The sequence below is a fragment of the Felis catus genome, chromosome D2 (genome assembly GCF_018350175.1).
Source record: "Felis catus isolate Fca126 chromosome D2, F.catus_Fca126_mat1.0, whole genome shotgun sequence".
NCBI classification, from domain to species: Eukaryota; Metazoa; Chordata; class Mammalia; order Carnivora; family Felidae; genus Felis; species Felis catus.
This window is the reverse complement of record NC_058378.1, coordinates 1,871,951-1,898,342: the sequence shown is the minus strand read 5'-3', so window position 1 is coordinate 1,898,342 and position 26,392 is coordinate 1,871,951. Positions and strand designations below refer to the sequence as shown.

Sequence of the window (26,392 nt, the reverse complement as noted above, 5' to 3'; positions counted from 1 at the left end):
AGGGAACAAAGAGTCACACACCCTGGGGAGCTAGCGAGCTTCAATCTGCACGTCGCAAAACCATCTCTGACCTCCTAACAACCATCTCGATCTCTACTGAGTGCATCACTGAGTATTTATGTCAAAGGTATATAGAAAGAAGATGCCTTCATTACTCAATCATGAATATAATTTCACAGAAAATCAGATTAAAAAGCACATAGCTTCCCCCGAAGCCAAGGCTGAAATTATAAGAATGGCACTCAACCTTCCTGGACAATGGTCTGAAACCAGAGATTAAACTAGAAGCCAAGAGCTCTGTCCCACTCTCAGGCTCTCGCATCAGCATCTCAGAGACTGTGGACAATCCCTCTGTGCTCCCTGCCCCTGCCTTCTCAGGGTTAAGTCAGGTACAACGGTGGCTGTGTGGTACAAATGACCAGATTGCCGTAATCACATGGACATACAGTGAGCAATCAAATACTTAAAAACTGAGTACAGAGTATTTGATTTAAACACCACCATCATCCATCACCTATCGTGATGCCACACTGAAAAGTGTGCTTCACGGCCTGTTGTAGAAAAAGCGGCCATTATTAAGCACCGTTGTCCGGCCTGTGCACTGGCGGCCCGCGTAAGGTACTGACTGGACAGAAACCCACACGGAATAAAAAGACCCCCGACCAGAGTTCCGGAGGAAGCAGTGAAAGATACTCAGCCTGTGGCTGACTTTGCCCGTATTTTCTCCACAGCATTGGTAACAATATGGGAAACAGGAACTATAAATGAAGAGAGATGAAACACGTTAAATAAAAACTTAACGGTATGAAAATCAGTTTTCAATATTTGTATATAGGTCTGTACAGATCCGCAGACGCAGTAACAGGAATGTGAGCACGTGTGTGTGTGCGTGCGTGTACATACATGCTCGTGTGAAAGTCCGCGCCAGCCGCCGTGTGTGCCTGTGTGTGTGCAGGGGTCTGACTGTCCACAGCTGGGCGAGCTGACAGGTGGGTTACGGAGGCCGGACTTGACACCCACAGGGCACACGGACAAGATGGGGAGGGGACAGGGGCTGCAGCCCGACCGAGTGCCGTCTGCAGGGTCAGCTGCACGGCAGAGGAGCTCCAGAATCCAGGGGAAGATAGAGCGTTTGCTGATCTCAGCACCGCCCTGCCCCGAAGAGGTGAGCCCGTGGGTAAACAGGATATATGAGTACAGCCTTCCCTCCAAGTCACCCACAAGAGTTGCAGCCGGGGCTCACGCTTCCAGAGACAGGCGGGAGAGAGGGTTCTGGCAAGAGGCCAGCACTCAGCGCAAGAAGCTTACAACCTTGTACTTCCAATCCCCTGAATCGGTCTTCGGTGTTACCGTCACGGACTTTACCTCCACATATGATGCAACCCCGTACTCCACTGGTAACTGGCTGTGCTTTAAAGTATCAAATTTTAAAGATATCCAAATGGTCTCTGTTTGTCCTATTTTTTTTTAATTTTTTTTTTTAATGTTTATTTAGTTTTGAGACAGAGAGAGACAGAGCATGAACAGGGGAGGGGCAGAGAGACAGACACAGAATCTGAAACAGACTCCAGGCTCTGAGCTGTCAGCACAGAGCCCGACGCGGGGATTGAACCCACGGACCGTGAGATCATGACCTGAGCCGAAGTCGGACGCTTAACCGACCAAGCCACCCAGGCGCCCCTGTCCTATTTTTGTTTTAGATCCAATACAAGAGAACTGCCTGGAGGCGGAGTTAGACCCCCCCAGACTGAGCCAAAAGTGAGGCACAAGAGAAGGAGATGCGGTTGCCACATCCCAGGAAGACAGGAATCGCTGACGCCAGCACAAAAACTCGAAAGTATGTAGTTTAACCTCTTCCTTCTAAATATTAAATTACAAAGGAAGTGATATTTCTATAGCTTTTAATAAGTATCTCAGCATTTTTTGCACAACGTATTTCATTTTAACAGCAATTCCCTATGTCTGGAAACAAATAATTTTGTAATTTATCCGAGCGGTTACTAAATGCAGAGAGTTAAGACTGCCATTCTCATTTTCTGATTGCAAACGCTTAAATATTGTTTTTCCAATATTTTAACTTTTTGAGGAAATAAAACTAAAGTGCATACTCATGTGACACTATACTGTGTAAAAATTCCCAGTAAGGAAGTTCTTACTGCTATACGCATGAGGATAATGAGAAACTGAAGGCATCTTGACTCACTTTTCTCCCGCTAACACTGTGATCAGACAGATGCTCTGTGCTCGGAGCCTTATCCTTCCCAAGACACGCGTCCAAAAGAGCGGAAAAGCGTGGGGACCGATGGGATTTCTGCCGACTGAGAAGGACCTTCCAAAGGTAATCAGCATAGAATGACCTTTGCAGGGGCCAGTGTAGCTTTGTTTTGATTGCGTTGAAATCTGAATGCTCCCCACACACCAGGCTCCTATTTTCCCCGCGTTTCAATCAAAGCCAGCAAATTGCTGTTTCTGAGCTCCACGATGGTAAATAGCTCTGCAGCCACAGGTGTTCACCGCTCTCGCTCTCGCTGTTGGAGGGGCAGCTTTTATTCTGAGGGTGAGCTTTGCCCTCAGTAACCACTGTTTCTTTTTCTCCTGGCTGGAATCTAGAGACAGGGGTCCACGGAAGGAAAACCTCTTCTGTGTATTTCAGCACCATGGTGGATCCATTCTTCTCCCAGACAACGCGGGAGCAGCAGAGCATCAGAGGAAAACAACTGACAGGTGGTGTAAAGGCCAAAGCGAGACCCAGGATTATTCACTCTGTGCTCAGTGGCCCCGAGCCCAATCCACAGGCTGCATGGTAGGAAGTGAACGGCCATCAAAGAACACGATCACTACGCCCAAACGGGCCTGGAAACAAAGGGGCTTGTCTTCGGTCCCTGCTTCTCATTGAGCACCCCTGAAAACGCATCTTTAACTTTTTGTGTGACTGTGCTCCAAGTGGCCTATGTCATAAAACAGCCTGTGGGGAACACAGCCCGTGACCAGATTCGAGCTCAGGAGGCTCCCGCCCTGCGTGGGTCTGCGGTTACTTTTCATTAAGGCATATGGCGAAGCCGCCCAGGGCCCACGGACCTGACAGCTTCCTGACTGCAAAACAAATGAGTACCATAGGCTTCAGACAGTAGTTCTGAGCCGGAGTAGGAACCTGCAGAAATATGTTTCTATGCAAAGGAACACTGGGATGGAAAGGGTCGCGATTTCTGGGACTAACGCATTTATTTCGTCGGCACTTCTGCGGACACCAGTCTTTCCACTTGTTCCAGACAATACACAACAAAGGGCCTCCTTTTTCATGTGGGCAAATTGAGGCAAGGCTGCAACGCCGACCGCGTTTCTTCCAATGCCTCTGCCTTTCCTTCCTGGGTCTTGGAGGTGAGCTGGGCAGCCATCTGCCACCCCGCACGGGGGTCTGCTCGCCCCCCTTCCTGCTGCGATCCCTGCCTCTCCCTGGTGGGCGCAGAGCCAGCGTCCCTGCCCCCCGGCGAGGCCCGCGTATCTGCAGAGCATGGGGCAGACACAAGGCCAGGCATCGTTAGAGCCAGAGTCACAGAGGCAGCCATCTCCAGAGCCCAAGGGGGTCCCCACTGCAGTGGGCTTTCTCGCACTTGGGTTGTGCATGTGAAAACACTGAAATAAAAACTTGAGGAGTTTGGGGTGCCTGGGTGGTTCCCTCGATTGAGCGGCCAACTCTTGATTTCAGCTCAGGTTGTGATCGCGGTTCATGAGTTCGAGCCCCTTGACCAACTCTGACGGTGTGGAGGAGCCTGCCTGGGATTCTCTCTCTTCCTCCCTCTCCTTACCCCTACTCCCCAAAATAAACATTTAAAAAAGACTTAAAGCAGTATGTTCTCAAACCCATTTTTCCTGCAACGTAAAATTCTAAATTTCGTTTTTCCTGCTTTAAAATATTAATAGAGAAATGTTTTCCTACTCTAAGTAAAAATAAAAATGATAAATTCAGCTTACACTCAGTATCAATTTTGAGGAATTAATAAAGGAACCCTCGGGAATACTTTGAACTCCCTTCTAAAGGGGCGTGTGAATTCCACATTTATTCACACCCAGCATCTCCTCACCATGAGAAAGTATGGACGGAGGGTTGTTTGAAAACCTAGTATTACTAGAGAAGCCAGAAATACAGATTTTGAAATAGGAAACACCTATCTTCAAACACTTTTGTTAAAAACTCCATTTTAAAGGCTCCTTCACTCTGAGAGCCACATATCTTTGTGTGTGTGTGTGTGTGTGTGTGTGTGAGAGAGAGAGAGAGAGAGAGAGAGAGAGAGAGACCACATTTAGCCCACAGCCTAAGAATTTTCAGCTTCTCACAGTGAAAATGAATTTGGTATAATACAAATTAAATCATGAATCTTTGACGATTATGAGCAACTGTACCCACGTGACAACTAATTTACTGAGTACACAGCTGACTAGCACATACATCAACACACTACACAATTCAGCCTCCCAGCTCCATCGAGTGAGCTGAGATAAAACGACTCGTTGGGATGACTATTGGGCACAGGAAGGTTTTGTGTACTAGGAATTAACACATCCTACTTTCCGGTCACAGTACATGTGCACGGCCATATTGCAGGACATTTCCTGCCATATGCAGAGAAGGGAGCAGAACTGCAGCATTTCTGAACTCATTTAAGGTTTAATTATAACAATAATGCAATAAATCTAATTAAAGGACGTTATGTAATTCATTGTCTCATTCATGCTTCTTGTGAGGATATTGATACCGGGAACACAATTCTTTGTCATGCACACATCAGTAGCTTTCATTATTGCCATACGTCTACTAGGATTTTTTAACCTTTTGTTGACGTATGACACACAATACAGAAAAGCGCGTGTGCGCGCGTGTGTGTGTATAAATATAAAATTGTGCAGGTTGATGAACGGACACAAAATGAACACCCGTTGAATCAGCACTCAAATCAGGTACTGGACATTTTTCAGCACAACGGTTAGTGCCTTTTTGGGTTTCCGACTAGTTTACTTCTCTAAAGGGTAAACAATATCCTGATTTTTAATCACGGATTAGTCTTGCAATCCTTTGGACTTCATGTTGGTGTAGGTAAGAGTTGAGTACGTACATTTTGTGACCGTGTCATTTCATGCAGTATCATGTCTGTGAGATTATCTGCGGTGTAGAATACACCTGTAGCCAATTCATTCTTAATCACTGCAAGTACTTCCTCCCGTGAATGCCTCACAATCTATTTAGGGACCTCTCGACTGGCCTTCTGCAGTTTCCAAGGACTGGCCACTGCAAACAGAGGGGCTATGTTTTGGAGACTCAGATATGCACTTTTTTTTCGACAAAGCCATGGGATTCCTGGGCCATCAGTTGTATCCACAGCTACAGGTGCCCAGCACTGCTAATTCCCCCAGTTCACTGAGTCACTCAGCTAGGTGAGACTCTGAGAGCAGTATATAAGAGGTTCCAGTTCTCAGTGTTCTACACAGTACTGAGTTTCTAAAATTACATTTTATGTTTTAGCCATCCTAGTGGTTACATATTTTCATTTCCAATATCCCTGATGACTAATGAAGCTGGACAACATTTCTTATATTGTTATGGGTTATCTTCTTTGGAGAAGTGCTCATTAATTTATCCATATCTTTTGCTCATTTTTATATTTTTAAATACGTATTTTTATTTCTACTTATATTTTCAAACTGACAATATACCCATTTCTTGGCAGTTTTGCAATAAATTGTTTACAACAAACATAAGTAATAAGTAATATTAAATTGGTAGGGAAAGCTTACTCTTTTAAAGATTTTCCCAAAAATACTAGAAATAAGTTCTAGCTTATTTTTTTCTGTAATTAGATTCCTTGAGCACAGTTACACCTAATGACCTTGGGAAGCATGATTATCAACAGGAACGAATTATCATAAAATGACAATTCAATTCTCAATGTGATTTTTCATTTACTTTACAGTAACTTTGAACATTCAATCATGTGTCAGACATTTTTCAAGGAACTACACACAGGGTGCTGCACAGATTCTCACCCTGTTACGAAGAGAAAGCTCAAACCAATTCAATTATTGTGATGACTCCTGTGCACGTTTGTTTGTTTTCTAACCAGACATCAACAGAAAGTACGATCTCTCCAGTACTTCTCTCGATGCCATCATGAAACCCATTTTCTGAGTTAAAGGGACGGAGAGCTGCCTCGTGCATAATTTTCCTAAGTGTTAACACAATGTATCTCCTGTAGTTCCAAATAATTTATTGGATTTTGGGGTGAGACAAAGTGGCTCCAAGGTTAAGGATAACAAGGTCTTGAATTCATACTAATTTTCTGTGAGCAAATCACTTCTGATGGTTTGTGATGATGAAGTACATCCAGGTCAGGGAAGAAAAAGGCTTCCTCTGCTGTTCCTTCTTGACCACTTGACAAGTGTCCATGCTATGGCATCCCTGCACATACTGCTTGGTGCCTTTCAACCAAGTAGAACCTGCTCTCACCCTACACTTCATCCTTTGGAAGGAAATACCTCCAGCTAGAAGATGAATTAAAGAAGATTTTCCTTAGACACATCTAATAGCAAGGTCAGCCACAGGTTTTCTGGGTCATTAAAAGTAATTAATCTTCACTGGCACAAAAACAGACACTCAGATCAATGGAACAGAATAGAGAACCCAGAAATGGATGCACAAGCGTATGGCCAACTAATCTTTGACAAAGGAGGAAAGAATATCCAATGGAATAAAGACAGTCTCTTCAGCAAATGGTGCTGGGAAAACTGGATGGCAACATGCAGACAAATGAACCTGGACCACTTTCTTACACCATACACAAAAATAAACTCAAAATGGTTGAAAGACCTAAAGGTAAGACTTCACCACCAAAATCCTTGAGGAGAAAGCAAGCAAAAATGTCTTGGACCTTGGCAGCAGCAACTTCTTACCCAACACATCTCCAGAGGCCAGGGAAACAAAAGCAAAACTGAACTACTGGAACCTCATCAAAATAAAAAGCTTCTGCACAGCAAAGGAAACAATCAGAAAAACTAAAAGGCAACCGAGAATAGGAGAAGATATTTGCAAGTGACACATCAGATCAAGGGTTAGTATCCAAAATCTATAAAGAATTTATGAAAGTCAACACCCAAAAAACAAATAATCCAGTGAAGAAATGGGCAAAAGACATGAATAGATACATCTCCAAAGAAGACATTCAAATGGCCAATCGACACACGAAAAGATGCTCAACATCACGCATCATCAGGGAAATACAAACCTAAACCACAATGAGATACCACCTTACCCCTGTCAGAATGGCTAACATTAACAACAGGCAACAACAGATGTTGGTGAGGACGCGGAGAAAGAGGATCTCTTTGGCACTGCTGGTGGGAATGCAAACTGGTGCAGCCACTCTGGAGAACAGTATGGAGGTTTCTCAAAAAATTAAAAACTGAACTACCCTGTGACCCAGCAATTGCACTATCAGGTATTTATCTAAGTGATACAGGTATGCTGTTTCGAAGGGGCACATGCACCCCAATGTTTATAGCAGCCCTACTGACAGTGGCCAAAGTATGGAAAGAGCCCAAATGTCCATCGACTGACGAATGGATAAAGTAGATGTGATATAGATATACAATGGAGTATTACTCGGCAATCAAAAAGAATGAAATCTTGCCATTTGCAACCATGTGGATGGAGCTGGAGGGTATTATGCTAAGCGAAATTAGTCAGAGAAAGACAAATATCATACGACTTCACTCATATGAAGACTTTAAGACACAGAATAGATGAACACAAGGGAAGGGAAGCAAAAATCATATAAAATCAGGGAGGGGCACAAAACATAAGAGACTCTTCAACATGGAGAACAAACAGAGGGTTGCTGGAGAGGTTGTGGAAGCGGGGAAGGGCTAAATGGGTCAGGGGAAGTAAGGAATCTATTCCTGAAATCATTGTTGCACTATATGCTAACATGTATGTAAATTTAAAAAGTAAGTAAATTACTTTTTAAAAGTATTTAGTCTTGCCATAGCAACTAACAACTTTGACAGCTATGTTTTAAAGATATAAAAGGGAACCGATGGAATACATTAAGGGAAAACAGAACTCCCTCTCTCCTCGGATGTATAAATTAAAATATTGATTTTAAATGCCATTGTTTAAAGTTTTTTAATGTTTAAAATAGAGGACTGAATTTATTCTGTGTGGCACTCTCAACAGATCCTGAAATCCTATGCATATTTTTACGGGTCACACCTTACTTTGATTTGGTTCTTTTGTTTCTAGCTATGTTTTGGCTGGTTTTGTAACATAAGGAGTGTGCTAGTAAGATGGCTTAAGTTTCTATAATTTTGTCAAGTGCTTTTACATCATCTATTGAGATGATCATAAGATTTGCTACTTTCATTTTATTACCATGGTGTCACGTTAGTTGATTTGTAGATGTTGAACCTTTCATCCCTAGAGTAAATTCCATTTGATCATGGTGTATTATCCTTTCAATGTATTGCTGAATTCAGTTTGCTAATATTTTTATCGAAGAAATTTGAATCTATCTCATTGGGGATATTGGCCTATGATTTTCTTTTTTTTTGCAGTGGCCTAGTCTAGTTTTGGTATCTGGGTAATGATAGCTTTGTAAAATGAATCTTGAAGCATTTTCTCCTCTTCGATTTTTTCAGAGTTTGAGAATGATAGGTATTAAATCTTAAATGTTGGGCAGATTTTACCTTTGAAGCCATCTGGTCTGTATTTTATTTGTTGGATGTTTTTGATTACTGGGTCTCATCATCCTTATTAATATTTGGTCTATTCGGGTTTTCCATTTCTTCATGATTCAGTCTCGGAAGATTGTATGTTTGTAGGAATTATTCATTTTTCTATGTTTTCCAATTTCTTGGCATATAATTGTTCATAGTCGTCTTGTTATCCTTTGTGTTTGTGTGGTATCAGTTGTAATATCTCCTCTTTCCTTTCTAATTGTATTTATTTGAGCCCACTCTTATCTTGCAGAATCTAGCTAAAGGTTCATCAAATTTGTTTATCTTTTCAAAGAACCAGGTCTTACTTTTATTGATTTTTTTGTCTCTATTTTAGTTATTTCCACTGTAATCTTCATTATTTCCTTCTTTCTACTAACTTTTAGCTTTGTTTGTCTTATTTTTCTAGTTCCTTTAGTTGTAAAGTTAGGCTCTTGGAACTAATAAATTAAGTCAGTAAAGCTACAGAATACGGTATCAATATGCAGAAGTCTATATATAATAATGAACCAAGAGAAAAAACAGTCCTATCTGGGGAGCCTGGGTGGCTCAGTGGGTCGAGCATCCGACTTCGGCTCAGGTCATGACATCACAGGTCATGGGTTCAAGCCCTGCGTTGAGCTCTGTGCCGACAGCTTAGAGCCTGGAGCCTGCTTCAGATTCTGTGTCTCTCTCTCTCTCTCTCTGTCCCTCCCCTGCTCATGCTCTGTCTCTCTCTCTCTCTCAAAAAAAAATAAATGTTAAAAAAAATTTTTAAAGAAAGAAAACAGCCCTATCTATAACTGTATTATTTGATACAATTAGGCAAGAAAAGAAGAAAATAGCTATGAATAAACTAAATGATAGGGGTTAAAGACCTGTACACTGAAAACTATAAGACATTTATGGAAAAAACCTGAAGACACAAATAAATCAAAAGATGTATTCCACGTTCATAAATTGGAAGAATTAATAATGTTAAGATATCCATACCACACAAAGAAGACTACAGATTGAATGCAATCCTTATCAACAATCCCAACAGCATTTCTCACAGAACTAGAACAAATAATTCTAAAATATGCATGGAACCACTCAAAGACCCTGAATACCCAAAGCAATGTCAAGAAAGAAATGTAAAGGTGGAAGCATCACACTCCCTGACTTCAAACTACATTACAAACCTGCAATAATCAAAACAGCATGGTGCTGGCATAAAGACACACTGGTGACTGAAACAGAGTAGAGCCCAGAAATGAACCGCATGCAGTTAATTAATTTATGACAAAGGGGCCAAGAATATACCATGAGGACAAGACAGTATCTTTAATAAATGTTGTTGAGAAAACTAAACAGCTACAAGAAAAAGAGTGAAACTGGAGAACTGTCTCATGACAAACACAAAACTTAAATGGAGAAGACCTGAATGTAAGACCTGAATGCACAAAACCCCTAGAAGAAAACAAAGGCAGTAAGCTCCCTGACATCGATCTTCCCTTTTGAGTTTTTGGATCTGACTCTAAAAGCAAAGGCAATGAAAGCAAAAATAAACTACTGAGACTACACCAAACTAAAGAGCTTCTGTGCAGCAAAGCGAATAGTTAACTAAACAAAAAGATGACCTACTGAATGGGAGACAGTATCGGCAAATTATACATCTGATAAGGGGTTAATATCCAAAATATATGAAGAACTAAACTGAATATTTTTTAAAAATCCAATTAAAAAGGGGGCAGAGACTCTGAATAGACATTTTCCAAAGAAAACGAAAAGATGACACATGAAAAGATATTCAACATCACTCTTGATCAGGGAAATGCGTATCCAAACCACTGTGAGATCTCACTGTTACAAGTGGCATTACCAAACAGACAAATAAGTTTTGGCGAGGATGTGGAGAAGGGGACGCTCATGGACTGCTGGTGGGAATGCAAACTGGTGCAGCCACTCTGAAGAACAGTATGGAGGTTCCTCAAAGAGTTAAAAACAGAACTGCTATATTCAGGTACTCCATTTCTGGGCATGTCTCAAAAAATATATAAATTCAAAAAGATACATCTTAATTGTAGTATTGTTTATAACAGCCAAGGTATGGAGACAACCAAGTGTCCACTGACAGATGAGTGGATTATGAAGGTCTGGATACACATACGATGGAATGTTACCCAACCATAAAAGGAAGGGATTCTTGCCATTTGCCACAACACGGATGAACTCTGAAGGTGTTATGCTACATGAAATCAGTCAGACAGGGAAAGACAAACACCGTATGGTTCAACTTATATGTGGAATCTAAAGAATTCACAAAAGACAACACAACAAAACTCATAGAGTCTGAGAACAGAGTGATGGTTATGAGAGGGGAGAGGGGTTGGGCAAAATGAGTGAAGGGGTCAATTAGGCTGTGATGGACGATAACTAGACTTATTGTAGTGATCATGTTGTAGTGTATACAAATGTCTAATTACTATATTGTGTATGTGAAACTAGTATCGTGTTAATGTTATATACCAATTTTACCTCAATAAAAGTAAAGGTGATATATCCAAAAAATAGTTCAAAGACAGAAACTGCCATAAATGATGTATGTTCTAGCTATTTTCTACCCAGCTAGCTACCCCTGGCCCTCCTGTATAGAAATTCTATAACTGTCACTGAAAACAGTCTGGAATGGACAGCCAAAAGGTTTTATGTGTTATGAGACCTTGGCTTATAAGCCTTTGGTTTATGGATCTTATAGATCTTGGTTTATAAAGACAGAAACATAAACTTTATACTGCCAACAACTGGCATATATATATAGTTTATGCCCAGACTAGGCAAAGGAAGGGAATGCAGAAAAGTCAGGAGAACAGAATAGACCACTTTTGTCTCTAAAAACCTCCTGAATGATGAGCTCCTGGGCCCATGTCAGAAGCAAATAGAATCTGAGAAGACCAAGAGATGTATGGTGATTCAGAACAGAGGCGCCTCACCTCCCAACTGGGCATGGCTTACTGATGCCGTCCAGACGTGCCCTGGGGCTGGGTATGTGCAGGACTTTATGACTAGGCCTGTCTGAGCAGAACAGAGTGGGCCTGAGACAGCCTGTGAAATTCCCGATGTCCTGCACAGAACCGCAGAAGAGCCAAATTTGACCACACCACCTTGAAGGACATGAGGACTTTTTGAGAGGGTGAAATCAATGGGTCAAAGAGATTCATGGTCCTAATGAGGGAAGCCTGCAGCAAAATGCATGGGGAAGATATGACCGGAGTAATATAGAGACACGGGTATTCCAGCAGAAGCTACAGCAGGTAGGTATTGCCGCGTAACAACCAGTTCAGTGGCTAAAGCTAAGTTCATTATTCCTCACAGATCTGAGGGCTGTCTGTGGGTTCTGTGGGCCTTGGCTGCTTCATCTCTTTGTGGACAGTACATTCATGAGTCTGCAGTCAGCTGAAGCTCCAGCTGGAGAGCCAAGAGGCGAGTCTAGGAGCACCCAAGCTGGGTCTGCTCTCATTCACGTGTGCTTCGTGTCTCTCAGGCAGGCACGCTCTTATTCTGGTGGCGAGGTCCAAGGAAGAAGGAGAGATGTGCAAGCCTGTTCCCAAGTCTCTCTGAATTCTGCTGCCACCGTACTGGTAAAGCATCTCTCTTGAGAGGGGGCTGCATAGTCAGAGCACAAGCAGGGGAGGGGCAGAGAGAGAGGGAGACACAGAGTCCGAAGCAGGCTCCAGGCTCCGAGCCGGCAGCACAGAGCCCGACGCGGGGCTCGAACCCACAAACCGTGAGATCACAGCCTGAGCCAAAGTGGGACGCTCAACTGACTGAGTCACCCAGGCGCCCCAGGAGCGTGTGAGTCTTAAGTTTCTCTGTGGTTATGTTTCCGGCACGGCCACCACCAGGGAAAGTATCTCCCTCTCCTCTGAAGAGGTCCACTTTAAATCTGTGCACATCTACCGAGGAGGTGACATACACGCCTGTATCTCCACGGAATGCTGCAACGTATACTGTGCCCACAGAGTGTTACCATGATTTTGCACGTTAATCTTTTAATACGAAAATGCTGATTTAGTTTTTCTCGAAATGCTGGCACATCGGGCAGCACGGGGATGGCATTTCCGAACGGCAAGATTTTCTGGTGGCCGTAACCCACCATTCTCAGCAGCCTTAGACGCTCCTCACCTCCGCGATCACACTCTTGGTTTTCTGCGTTAGAGAAATATACGTATTATGCTTCTAGCAGGAGTGGACAATTTGGGTGTTGAAACATGGGAGAGGGCGTATTTGTCTGTGAAAACTAACACGTGTTTAAGGTGAACCCTGCTTTGCGCCTCTCGTGTCTGTTCCTCCGTAGATTTCTCACTTTGTAAGCTGTGCCGCTTCACTACTCATCATGCGTTGTTTCCTTTGGTAGATACTCCGCGCACATGCTTTACTTCATTTTCCAGACTATAAATTAACTGATGATAAGCAATCACGTCTTGATGCATAGTCGACACTTAATACTTGAATGCTTTACTGAATTTATTTTCATAAACCATTCATTTTACCATGTTCACATAGATGTGTATACACATCTACACACACACGAGGAGGAAGAGAAGCATTTGGGGACAACAGCTTTTAGGCTATCATGACTTCTTAGTGATGTTGAAGCATAGGTCACACTTTTCACAGGGATCAGGGACCTCCTGTGTTACCAGCGGTCGCTGACTTCTGATTATAAATATTGGAATTTTCATTTTTCTCATTGCCAACCCTCAATTTCCATTTGGTCAGGCATAATCTGGTTTGTGTAAGTTTCAGGTTAGGTGATGTTCTGTAATCATGTCATCCGATGAAGCCTTCTTTCTAGGTCCTCAGGTCTATCGGCGAGTTTCTCTCATTCTTCGGGAGTATAACCCAAACCCTTCCTTGTCAACACAGAACATAAGATGTTCTGGAGAAGAAAATGAGTCAAGGTTAGGTAAGTTTGTGAAATGCAGTATATTTTCATCTTAAAAGTCTTTTAGCAAGTATTAGTGTGCTCACGACTCTCCGGAGTGTCGAATAAAGAAATTTCCGCATTTTCAGATGTGTTTGATTATAAAGCACTTTTCCCCCATCCATCCACGTGGGACTGAATATTCTTGGGTTGCCACTAGTAAGATCTTATCAAGTTAAAAACCTGCCTTTTTAAAAATTATTTTTAATGTTTAGTTTTTAGAGAGAGACACACAGAATGCAAGTGGGGGAGGGGCAGAGAGTGAGGGAGACACAGAATCCAAAGCAGGCTCCGGGCTCTGAGCTGTCAGCACACAGCTAAACATGGGGCTTGAACCCACAGACTGTGAGATCGTGACCTGAGCCGAAATTGGACACTTAACCAACTGAGCCACCCACCCAGGTGCCCCAAAACTTGATGGTTTTTAATATCCTGATGAGGCCAAGGAAAAACATTAAGAAACTCTTTCTCCCAAGCCCTATTTTATTTATAGCTCCAATTTTTAAAGAAATATGTAAAATTTATTTTACCATTTACTTCCTTGGAATATCAAATTCAAATTTAAAGGTTAACCATAATGATGAATTCATGCAGTTTCCTTAATATATTTTCTTCTTTGTTCCTATAAGTTCACGTAGCCTGCTTTTATTTTAAATCGCTCTTTTAAAAATCAGTTTTAACTTGATAACGCGTATTTTGTTAAACATGTGCTCACCTCTGCTTCTGCCAAATGATGGCAGATGGCAGCAAAAGAATGAAGAGTCGTTTCCACTCCTGTGTGCACAGGTCCATCCACACCACAGCTCTGTTGTCTCTCACCGTAGCGAGACCACCACTGGGTTTCTCTTCCCGGTGATGCAGCCAGGAAACTGGCCCCAGGAAGGAAGCTGGCACAATTACTGTCCTCTTGGTAATCAGGGCTCACTGCCTCCTGTCCACCACCCGAAAACTACTGTTTCATATATTTTCATCCTGTTTTCCAGTTGTTTACTGTGGAAAGATAAGTCTAGTCCTTTCTTCACATTGGCCTGCCTGAAAGATTTATGAAAATCAAATTTTCCTGCAATGCTGGGTGACACTCCACTTGGTCTATATGCATTATGTTTTCATATATTGCTGGATTTATAATCAAATTCCTGAAAACCCATGGAAAGACAACAAGTTTGAAAAAAAGACCTGTACAGAGAAACAAAGATAAGAGTAACAGTGGATTTCTCACCAGAAAATGGCACAGGCCAGAGGATTTTTGCTTTGTGCGCTCATGTAAGATATTGATTTATAGTTCAATTTGTTTCTCTCCTACGGTCTTTGACTAGTTCTGGATGAGAATTACGCTGGACGTGCTGGGAGGTCATCAAGAAAGCGTGGATGGGGTTGACCTATCATCAGGAAGATGTGGCCGTGGTCGACTATCAGCAGGAAGACGTGGCCGTGGTTGACCTGTCATCGGGAAGACGTGGCCATCGTTGATCTGTCATCGGGAAGGCATGGCCATGGTGGACTCCCAGCAGGAAGGTGTGGCCGTAGTTGACCTGTGAGCTGGACCCAGTGACTGTAGGTTCCCCACCCACCCCCATCCTTGGACTGTGCCCTCTGCTCACCTTCCCTGTTCCCAGAAGCTGCCCCAAGGATACAGCCTTGAAATAGAAACATGGTGTTGAAGCTACCTGGAGTACATGTGAATGAACCCAGTTAAGGCCTCTGTATAAACTTCCAAGGTTTGGTGAGCTGGTATGGTTACCTGCTGATCATGCAGCCACCCAACAAAGCCCCAAGAGTAAGTTCCCTTGCTTATTAAACCTTCCGCCTCCTACCTCTTTGTTTGCCTTTTCTTTGGTCTCTCCCTGCCCTCCTATATGGGAAAGTACAGGAACTAGTTTCAGATTAGATCTGGGAAACTCCCAAGGCAGTTGTAAAGCAACACATAAAATCATCTGGGAAGCGTTCCCCTCTTCTGTATTATTCAAGAGAGTTCATGTTTAATTGGTATTAATTCCTTGTAAAATGTTTGATAGAATTCACCAGTGAAGACCTCTGGGCTTCAGAAACTTCTCAATGAAGTTTTCATCGATGGAGGGATTTTTAATTCAAAATAAACTAATTTAGATTACACTGAAGGTGGCAGCAGAGGTGGAGGACCCATAAACACTAGAAGATAACGATCATATCATCCTAAATAGCACAGAAATCTGGCCAGAGAAGGCAGAACAAACCTCTGAACTAAAGGGAGAGAAGAGGCCACATCATAGAAGGCAGGAAATGAGGAGAGGTGGGGTAGGGGAGAAACAGATACTGGGTATTGCAGAGGGGAGGGAGCTGTAGTCATGGCAAAAGGAGAGAGACAGAGAAAGAAAGAGAGAAGGAGGGAGAGAGAGAGAGAGGGAGAAAAGGAGGGAGGGAAGAAGGGAGAGAGAAGGAGGTAGAGAGAGGAGGGGAAAAGAGAGAGGGGAGAGAGAGAGAGGAGGGGGAGAGACAGAGGTGGGGGGAGAGAGAGAGAGAGAGAGGAGGGGTGGGGGGTGCCCAGGAATGCACAAGAAGAACAGGTCCCCTGGGTCAGTGCTGGAAGATGAGAGGGGCGGAATTTGAGGAGTCCTCACAAGCAGCAGGGCTTGAAGCCTAGAGATGGTGTGGCGTGCTTGGTTCTGGGGGCGCCCAGAGGACACGGGGCTGCTTCTGGAGAAAAGGCAGGGCAAACAGCGCATGGACAGACAGAGGACAGACAGTGAGGAGACAGTGAGGATGAGCACTTGGTACACACAACAGGCAGGTGAGGTGCTCATGTCAGAGTGTCCAGGGGCGGGGGCAGCGTTCACCGGGTGACCCCCTGTTCCATCTCCCTCCCATGTCCTCAGCAGAAGCACGAGGCTTCCTTCTGCCAGCGCTAGGACCCCTTCACCCCAAGCCTCCCCACACACACTCAGGCGGGCCTCCCCGCCCCACCCCCCAGTCACACTGGCCCAAACCCCTGCTTGCTCCACCTCTCCCTTCACGGGAGTTTTGGAGAGTGGTGGTGGTGACAGGTTTCACTGCACTAGCAGAGCACACCCCATTCAGGCCAGGACCCCACGCTGCCCCCGGCAGGCCACCGGGGCCTCTGCAGACATAGCCCGAAGGACACAGCAGCGGATACAACAGTAGGGTACACCTAGCATGCACTAGAGACACTCCCGGGAGCACCAGGCCCTGGGAAGCAAGAGGCACGACAGGACCTCTTCCTCATAAGCCACCACCGTCGAGAGCAGTGGACACAGCTGACTCTTCCAACACACAGAGGCAGGCACAGAGACTTAAGCCAAATGAGGAGACATAGAAATTGATCCCAAATGAAAGAACAGGACAGAGATCTAAGTAAAACAATGTAAGTAACATGCCCGATGGACAGCTCGAAGAATTGACATAAGGGCACTTGCTGGACTTGAAAAATGAGTGGAAGACGTGACTGAGACCCTTGATGCAGAGATAAGGAATCAGACCAGGACCAGACGGCCTCACAGCAAACTCTACCAAACATTTAAAGACGACTTAATACCTCTTCTTCTCAAACTACTCCAAAAAATAGAAGAAGAAGGAAAACTTCCACATTCATTCTATGAGGCCAGCATCACCCTGATAAAGGCCCTCCTAAAAAAGAGAACTATAGACCAATACTCCTGTTGAATATAGATGTAAAAATCCTCAACAAAATACTACCAAACTGAATCCAGAAATACATTTAAAAAAAAAAACATTCACCATGATCAAGTGCTATTTATTCCTGGGCTACAAGAGTGGTTCAAGATTCACAAATTGATCAACATGATACATCATATCAATAAGAGAAAGGATAAAAACCATATGATCATGTAAATAGACACAGAAAAAGCATCTGACAAAGTACAACATCCTTTCATGACAAAAACCCTCAACAAAGTAAGTGTAAAGGGAATATATCTCAACATAATAAAAGCCATATATGAAAAACTCACAACTAACATCATCCTTAATGGGGATAAACTGAGAGCTTTTTCCTAAGATCAGGAACAAGAGAGGGATGTCCACTCTCCCCACTTTTATTCAACATAGTACCACAAGTCCTAGCCGCAACAATCAAAACAAAAAGAAATAAAAGGCATCTGAATCGGTAAGGAAGAAGTAAAACTTTCACTATTTGCAGATGACATAATATTCTATATATAAAAAACCTGCAAGACTCCACCAAAAAACTGCCAGAACTGATATACGAATCCATTAAGGTCACAGGATACAAAATCAATGTACAGAAATCTGTTGAATTTCTATACACCAATAATGAAGCAGTAGAAAGAGAAATTAAGAAAACAATCCCATTTAAAATTGGACCAAAAATCATGAGATACCTAGGAATAAACCCAACCAAAGATGTGAAAGATCTGTACACTGAAAACTATAACACACTAATGAAAGAAATTGAAGATGACACGAAAAATGAAAAGATATTTCACGCTCATGGGTTAGAAAATAAATACTGTCAAAATGTCTATACTACCCAAAGCAATCTACACATTTAATGTAACCCCTATCAAACGCCAACAGCATTTTCCACAGAGCTAGAACAAATAATCCTAAAATCTGTATGGAATGACAAAAGACTGAGAATAGCAAAAGCAATCCTGAAAAAGAAAAACAAAACCCGAAGCATCATGTTTTTTTACAAAGCTGTAATCATTAAGACAGGATGGTACTGGCACAAAAAGACACAGAGATCAATGGAACAGAATAGAGAACCCAGAAATGGACCTACAACCATTTGGTCAATTAATCTTCAACAAAGCAGGAAAGAATATCCAATGGAAAAAAGACAGTCTCTTCAGCAAATGGTGCTGGGAAAATAGGGCAGCAACATAGAGAAAAATGAGACTGGACCACCTTTCTTACACTAAACACAAAAATAATTCAAAATGGATAAAATACATAAATGTGATATAGGAAACCATCAAAATACTACAGAACACAGGCAGAAACCTCTTTGACCTTGGCTGCAGCAACTTCCTACTTCACACATCTCTGGAGGCAAGAGAAACAAAAGCAAACGTGAACTATTGGGACCTCATCAGGATAAAAAGCTTCTGCACTGCAAAGGAAACAATCAACAAAACTAAAAGGCAACTGATGGAATGGGAGAACATATTCACAAATGACATATATGATAAAGGTCTAGTATCCAAAATCTATAAAGAACTTATCAAACTCAACTCCCAAAACCCATATAATCCAGTTTAAAAATGGGAAAAAGACACAAACAGGCATTTTTCCAGAGAAGACATCCACATGGCTAATAGACACATGAAAAGATGCTCAACATCACTCATCATCAGGGAAATACAAATCAAAACCATAATGAGATACCACCCCACAACTGTCAAAATGACTAAAATTAAAAACTGAGGCAACAGTGGATGTTGGCAAAGATGAGGAGAAAGGGGAACCCTTCTGCACTGTTTTTGGGAATGCAAATTGGTGCAGCCACTCTGGAAAACAGTATGGAGGTTCCTCAAAAAACTAAAAATATAACTACCCTATGACCCAGCAATTGCACTACTAGGTATTTACCCAAAGAATACAAAAATAGATTCAAAGGGGCACATGCACCCCAATGTTTATAGCAGCACAATCAATAATAGACATTTTATGTAAAGAGTCAAAATATCCATCTACTGATCAATGGATAAAGAAAATGTTGTATACACACACACACACACACACACACACACACACACACACACACACACAGAGGGGGGGAATATTACTCAGCAATGAAAAAGAATGAAATCTTATTTGCAACAACATGGATGGAACCAGAGTGGAAGATGCTAAGTGAAATAAGACAGTCAGAGAAAGACAAATACCATATGATTTCACTCATATGTGGAATTTAATAAACAACACAGATGAACACAGAGGAAGGAAAAAAAGAGAAGAGGAAAGCACACCAGAAGAGACTTGTAACTACAGAAAACAAACTGAGGGTTGATGGATGGATGTGGTGGAGGGAGTGAATTAAATGGGTGATGAGCATTAAGGAGGGTACTTGTTGGGATGAGCACTGGGTGTTCTATGTAAGTAATGAATCACTAAATTCTACTCCTGAAGCCAATATTACCCTCCATGTTAACTAACTAGAATTTAAATCACAACTTGAAATAAACAAAAAAAATCTTCTGCACAGCAAAAGAAATAATCAACAAAACTAAAAGGCAAGCTACAAATGGGAGAAGATATTTACAAATTACATTACTGGATAAAGGGCTAGCATCCAATATATATATAAAGAACTTCTATTACACAACACCCCCAGAACAAATAATCCAAGTAAAACTGGGCAGAAGACTTAAACACATTTCTCCAAAGAAGACATATAGATGGCCAACAGACACATGAAAAGATGTTAATCATCACTTATCATCAGGGAAATGCAAATCAAAAAAACAATGAAATATCACCTCACACATGTCATAATGGCTAGATCAAAAACACAAAAAAAAACAGCAGGTGTTGGTGAGGATGTGGAGAAAGGGGAACCCTCTTTCACTGTTGGTGGGAATGCAAACTGGTGCAGCCACTGAGAAAAACAGTATGCAGGTTCCTTAAAAAGTTGAAAATAGAACTATTCTATAATCCTGCAAGCACACTATTAGGCATTTACCCAAAGAATACAGAAACACTAATTCCAAAGGATACATGCACCGCTATGTTTAAAACATCATTATCTCCAATAGCCAAATTATGGAAACAGCCCAAGTGTCCTTTGACTGATGAATGGATAAAGAAGATAAGTGTGTGTGTGTGTGTGTGTGTGTGTGTATGTGTGTGTATAAGTGTATATACATATGTATGTATGTATATATATACATACACACACTATGGAATATTACTCAGCCATAAAAAAAAGAATAAAAGAATGAAATCTTGCCATTTGCCACAACACAGATGGAGCTAGAGAGTATTATGCTAAGCAAAATAAGTCAGAGAAAGGCAAATACCATATGATTTCACTCATATGTGGAATTTAAGAAACAAAACAAACAAGCAAAGTGGGGGTGGGGAAGTGGGGGAAGGAAGGAGAGAGAAAGAGACAAGCCAAGAAACAGACTCTTTAAAAACTTTTAAAGTAAATAAATAAGTCATTTTTATTAAACAATAAAAAAGTGAATTTATTTATTGAATCAAAAATCTACTTAGATCATTTTCTTTGCCACTTTTGTTTACAAGTGTCTTCCATTCCATTAACTTATGGGATTTATTGGCATAAATTTTTTCACACTTCTTCCATTCATTCTTTTCATGTCTCCTGGATCTTGAGTGTGAGCCCTTATTTCACACATGATGTCGTGAGTGGGCCTTTTCTCTTTTTTCCCTGAATATCCTGGAAAGAGTTTATCAATTTTACTCACCTTCTGGATGAACTGTCATTAGATTTACTTGATGTGTTTCACTGTAAATCTGTTTTATTTTATTGTTTTGTTTCTGTACTTGTCTTTATTATTTATTTTGGGATTTTTCAGATATCTTTCTCTTATTGGTTCCTCATTTACATGCATGCTATGTACAAGTACAATTCTTTTAGGTTAATGGAGACATAATTTGGTCCATTACAATTCCTATCTTTATGCATTTGTTGGCAGCTAGAATAAACATGAATTCTACTTTTGTCTGGAGCTGGGTCCACAAATCTAAATTGTACCCAGTTCTTGCCTGTGTGCTCAACTTTCATATGCTGACTTACCTTCTGTCTACTTGTCAGTCATAGAGAGAGGAGCACGGAAATAAATATAGTTGTGGTATTGTCTATTTCTCTTTCCAGTGCCCTCTGTGTAATGAAATTTCTGTAATTTAAAGCATTTATGATTTTTATGTATTTTCTGTGACTTGATCCTTCCATTATTCTGAAAGGCCTCTACATTATTCCCAGAAATCCTGCTTTGGAGTCTCTGTCTGACAGTAACGTGGCCACGACAGCTTTGTGATGCTTACTGCTTGGTTATAGTTTGCTTATTCATCCTTGTCCTCCTAATCTCTCAGTGTTCTCCTGTTTGATGGGGATTTTTTTTTCTGTGGCTATGGAACAAACTTGTGTCTTGATCTTCCATTCCACCTAAATCCTCTGCCTTATTGGAAGGCATAAATCCATTAGAGGTAATGAAATTAATGACACGGTTGGCTTATGTTTGTCGCCTAAGCCTTGTATTTACTTTGATCCTTTACCTTCTCTTCACCTGCCTTCATTTGGAATAACTGAGGTTTTTTTTTATTATTATTTCATTTTATGTCCTCTACTGGCTTATCAGCTATTGTTGTGCATTTTACCATCTGCGTAAACACCATAAAGCCTTTCAGTAAATACGTTTACTTTAAACAATTATAGTCCTAAGAAAATAAAAGCACACTTTGTACTTGAGTTTTCATCTTCTGTGACCCTCTTTGCTCCTTTTCTTAGATCCAGTGACTTTCTGTTAAACAATGCTATTTTTATTTCTTGCAGTTCATGGCTGTTGGTGAAAAATCTGCTCAGTTTTTGTTTCAAGAAAGTTTTATTTCATGTTCGTCTTATGAATAATTTGTGCTCATAAAAACCCAGCCCCCTTATCACAATCCGGGAAAACGTGTAATAGCCCTCTCCCACATATCCCTTGGGATTGTGAGAATATAGAGACTTTTGTTGTGTTTATATCACATTCTCTCCTTCTCCCCTATTCTACTCCCTTCACTCCTGCCATGTTTTATTCCAAAGTTACTGTTCCAGAACTTTCTGTACTCAAATTTCTCACTCAGTTTCTTTTGCCAAAGGAATTCAATTTAAGACAAATTTTTAAAAACTGCTAATGGATGTGGATTTTGATATTCAAACACAGAGTCTCAAAGATTAATTCATACAATAATAACAGTCACACACACACACACACACACACACACAATTTTAAATTCTCATGAATGCTTGGTTTGAATCAAGCTTAATCCAAATCATCATCAAGGTAAAGGGATATCAAACTTCTGTTGGAGTTTCAATTACCTATGTCTGCTAAAGCTTACTGTTATGATCAGCCACTCAAACCTTCCCCACCTATCCATCTTTCAAAGTACCCAGTATCTTTTTACAAAAAAAAAAATTTTAATGTTTATTTATTTTTGAGACAGAGAGAGACAGAGCATGAACAGGGGAGGGTCAGAGAAACAGGCTCCAGGCTCTGAGCTGTCAGCACAGAGCCCGACGCAGGGCTCGAACTCACGGACCACAAGATCACGACTTGAGCCGAAGTCGGACACTTAACCGACTGAGCCACCCAGGTGCCCCACAAAGTACCCAGCATCTTAATGCAGTCTTAGACCACAGATCTCAGATTCTGCTAGAATTCCAAGTTAGGATGAGAGTGAATTCCGTGGCTCTGTGATCCTTCTGACAGAAGAGTGTGTGCTCATCCTTAGGAAGTCCTGGGAGAATTTTCAGTTGTTACCTGGTCATGTTGAAGTACTAAGGTGACCACAAAGCTCCTTCATTTAATGGTCTCTGATAAATTTTACGAAACAGTTTAACTTGTATGGCCTTTTTTTTTTTCATTAATTTGTATCCAATAATCTTTACAGGAATGTTTCACTTTCACAGATGCACATAACTTTCATGGGTGCATATATACTAATTAAGTAGGTATATAGTTAAGCTTAATATAATGAATATAATCATAATGGTAATTAGTCTATGAATAAGTTGTCATATAATTGTGCTCACCAATGTCATTACCTTTTGTTCATTTCCATTCTGGATATAGTAATTATTTTATAATTTTATTAATCCTGTTAAATCATAATTGTCCTATTAATTACAAATTTATGATTAACATTGTATTGCTCAAAATCGTTCTCAAAGGAAGGAAGAAATTGGCGTTGGAAGATCAAGAAGGGCATTACTTCATTAATTAGAAGGTAGAGGTAAACAAAGAATTGATCACTCTAAAATATATATGAGTGTTATACTTTTTAATAAGTTTATGAGCTTCACAAACGCTCCCCTAACATTCAGTCACATGCAGGTTATTAAATGGGCCATTGCACAGCTAAGCAATGGGAATAAAATATGCTACTTTGCTACACTGATGTGAGGTTTCACTAAGGTAACACTGACCCACAGTTAATAGAGCAGGGATAATACAATTGTCCACGTGGATTTCTAGGAAGATAACCCTAAAATGGTGGTATTTTAGGAGAATCGTCCATTAAGAAATGTATCTTTGTTTGCACGGTCCGGTGGGACCCATGAATGGAGCCCTGCTGGCCAGCAGAGCCAGGCAACCCTGGGCATCCTTCTGGGTGGCAGCCAACGAAATCCGGGACACCAGACACGTGCAGAAGCTCCATCCCAGGGGACGCTGGTGGCCGGGAGTGGGCCAGCAGGGCAGGGAGAAGGCACTGGCTGTCTCCCTGGCCTCCAGCCCCTGGATTTCTACTCAATCAGAAGACTGACCCTCAGGCAGCCATTTTTAAAGTAGGCACACCCGCCTCTTAGAGGGAAAGACAGAGAGGTGGACTTTCCGCTCAGCAAGCCAAGCTCTGAGCCCTGAGGGCACAGCCACCGCAGATCCTGTATTTGCTTGCTGGGGCCTAGTGGGTCTCCATCATGCAAATCCCGTTAACTTTCAGAGCCCTGTGCTTTAGGGGCTGCTGTTCAGGTGGAAATCTTATACCTGGGCACTAGGGATGGGGTCCAACCCTCTGATCCTCAGGAAGAAGTTGGGACACGTGAGCTCCCTCCCAGGAACTACCTTTCCCAAGGCCGGCCGACCATGGGGTTCACGAGAAAGTGTGCTTCGGCCTTTTCTACCTGCTGTGACACGGGTATTGCCTCATTGGCCCATGTGTACGAATCCTTTTCTAGATCTTTCCTAGGGAATTGCTCCATGTCTAGCTGTAGAGCTGGCGTGTCCGTGGGGGCAGGCGAGCCCAGGGGCCTCCTATTCCGATGTCTGGGATCAGAACCTCACTGGATGATTCTTTTTTAAAAATGTTTATTTATTTATTTTGAGAGAGAGACAGAGAGCAAGTGCAAGCAAGGGAGGGGCAGAGAGAGAGGAGAGAGAGAAGCCCAAGCAGGCTCTGCTCTCGGGCTTCTCTCTCTCCTCTCTCTCTATCCCTCCCCTGCACATGTGCACACTCTCTCTCTCTTTCCCTCAAAGAAAAAAAAAACACTAGTTTAGTATATCCTTGTCATGACTTGTTGCTTTTCCTTGTGTTACCTTTACTGCAAATTAGAAAACTTGTTCTTCTGACCATAAGGAGAAAAGCATTAACCTATATTATGTAAATTTGTAAGATAAGCCTTAAAAAAAAGAAACATTCAGACTATCATTTTCATTGTAGAAAAGCAATTATGAAGTTGATATTCATATATATATTTGGTACACGGTGTCTGAAAGAAAAACCATATGAGACAGTTCATGTTGTTAAAAGCATAAGTGATCATTTCGAATACATAACCTCTGATGTTAGGAGTCTTAACCTGATGTCTGAGGACGATTAAGCCATGAATTTGCCACAAACTCATTATATGGAATTCTGTGCATAATGTGTGCATTTTTCCTAAGGAGAGGATACAAAAATAAACCATTCTGAAAAGGGCTGTACATCCCTAAATATTTAAGAGTCTGCTATTCGCAGCATTTCTGATGAATGTAGCTGGGTTCCCTTTAAATATTCATTTCAAAGAGAGAAACTATGATGTTTTGCTTGTGTAAGATTTATCCTACGACTTATTTTTCAAATGTCTTAAAAATAAAGCATTCATTTGATTTTCAGTAAATTTTGTTTTCATGCAGGGAAGTCCCATTATCACAGAACCTGGTTAGAGAGAGCGACTTGGTTCTGCGTCTTAATAAGGCAGCATCTGGCTTCCCGCTTCTTATATGTGTGCATGTGTGTATACATGTGTGTGCCTGTGTATCTATGCATGTATGCACACGTGTGCATGCATACAGATGTGTGCATGTACGTGTGCACGTGTGATTGTGTCCGTTGTGTGCATGTGTTTATACACATGTATGCCTGTGTGTCTGTATGAGTGAGTGCACTGTGTGGATGCATGTGTGTGCATGTGTACACACAAGTGTGCACATACGTATGCACATGTGTGACTGCGTATGCGTTGTACACATGCATGTGTGTGCACGTATGTGTGCACACGTGTGTTGTGACTGCATGTGCTGCATGCGTACGTGTGTGTGATTGTGTGCATGTGTACCCATGTGCATGTTTACGTGTATGTGCGTGTGCACATGTATGTGTGCACACGTGTGTTCGTGTGTGCACACGTGTGTTCGTGTGTGCACATGCATGTTTGTGAGGAAAGGGCATCGCACGAAAATGTGTTGTCCATATCAAGTACTCAGGAACTACAAGCCATGTGCAAGAAGCAGCTGATTTTCTAGTAATTATACAGAACTTCTCCCCACCTTGCCCCTCACTCAGTTGGAGAAATCTGTAGCATAACCTGGCATTTCTCAGTGCCGAAAGGTCATCGCAGGAGGCCCTCCCTGGAGCAGCAGAGGTACCACGCGTGTGTCAGGTCACATGATGGCTACAGGGGCGGAGGCCAGCGACACCAGCTGAGCATCAGTAAGGGCGGGGTAACCCCATGAGAGATTCCTGCTGAATCTTCCCCAAACCAGTGAGGTGTGGTTG

General features: G+C 41.9%; 1 long non-coding RNA gene across 1 annotated transcript; it reads left to right on the top strand.

The window, feature by feature from the left end:
• The first annotated feature begins 2,219 nt into the window (after positions 1 to 2,219).
• Positions 2,220 to 4,558, top strand: LOC123380726. The gene is made up of 2 exons (XR_006586817.1): positions 2,220 to 2,338; positions 2,611 to 4,558. It is a non-coding gene; the product is annotated as an uncharacterized LOC123380726 (long non-coding RNA).
• The last annotated feature ends 21,834 nt before the right edge of the window (positions 4,559 to 26,392 follow it).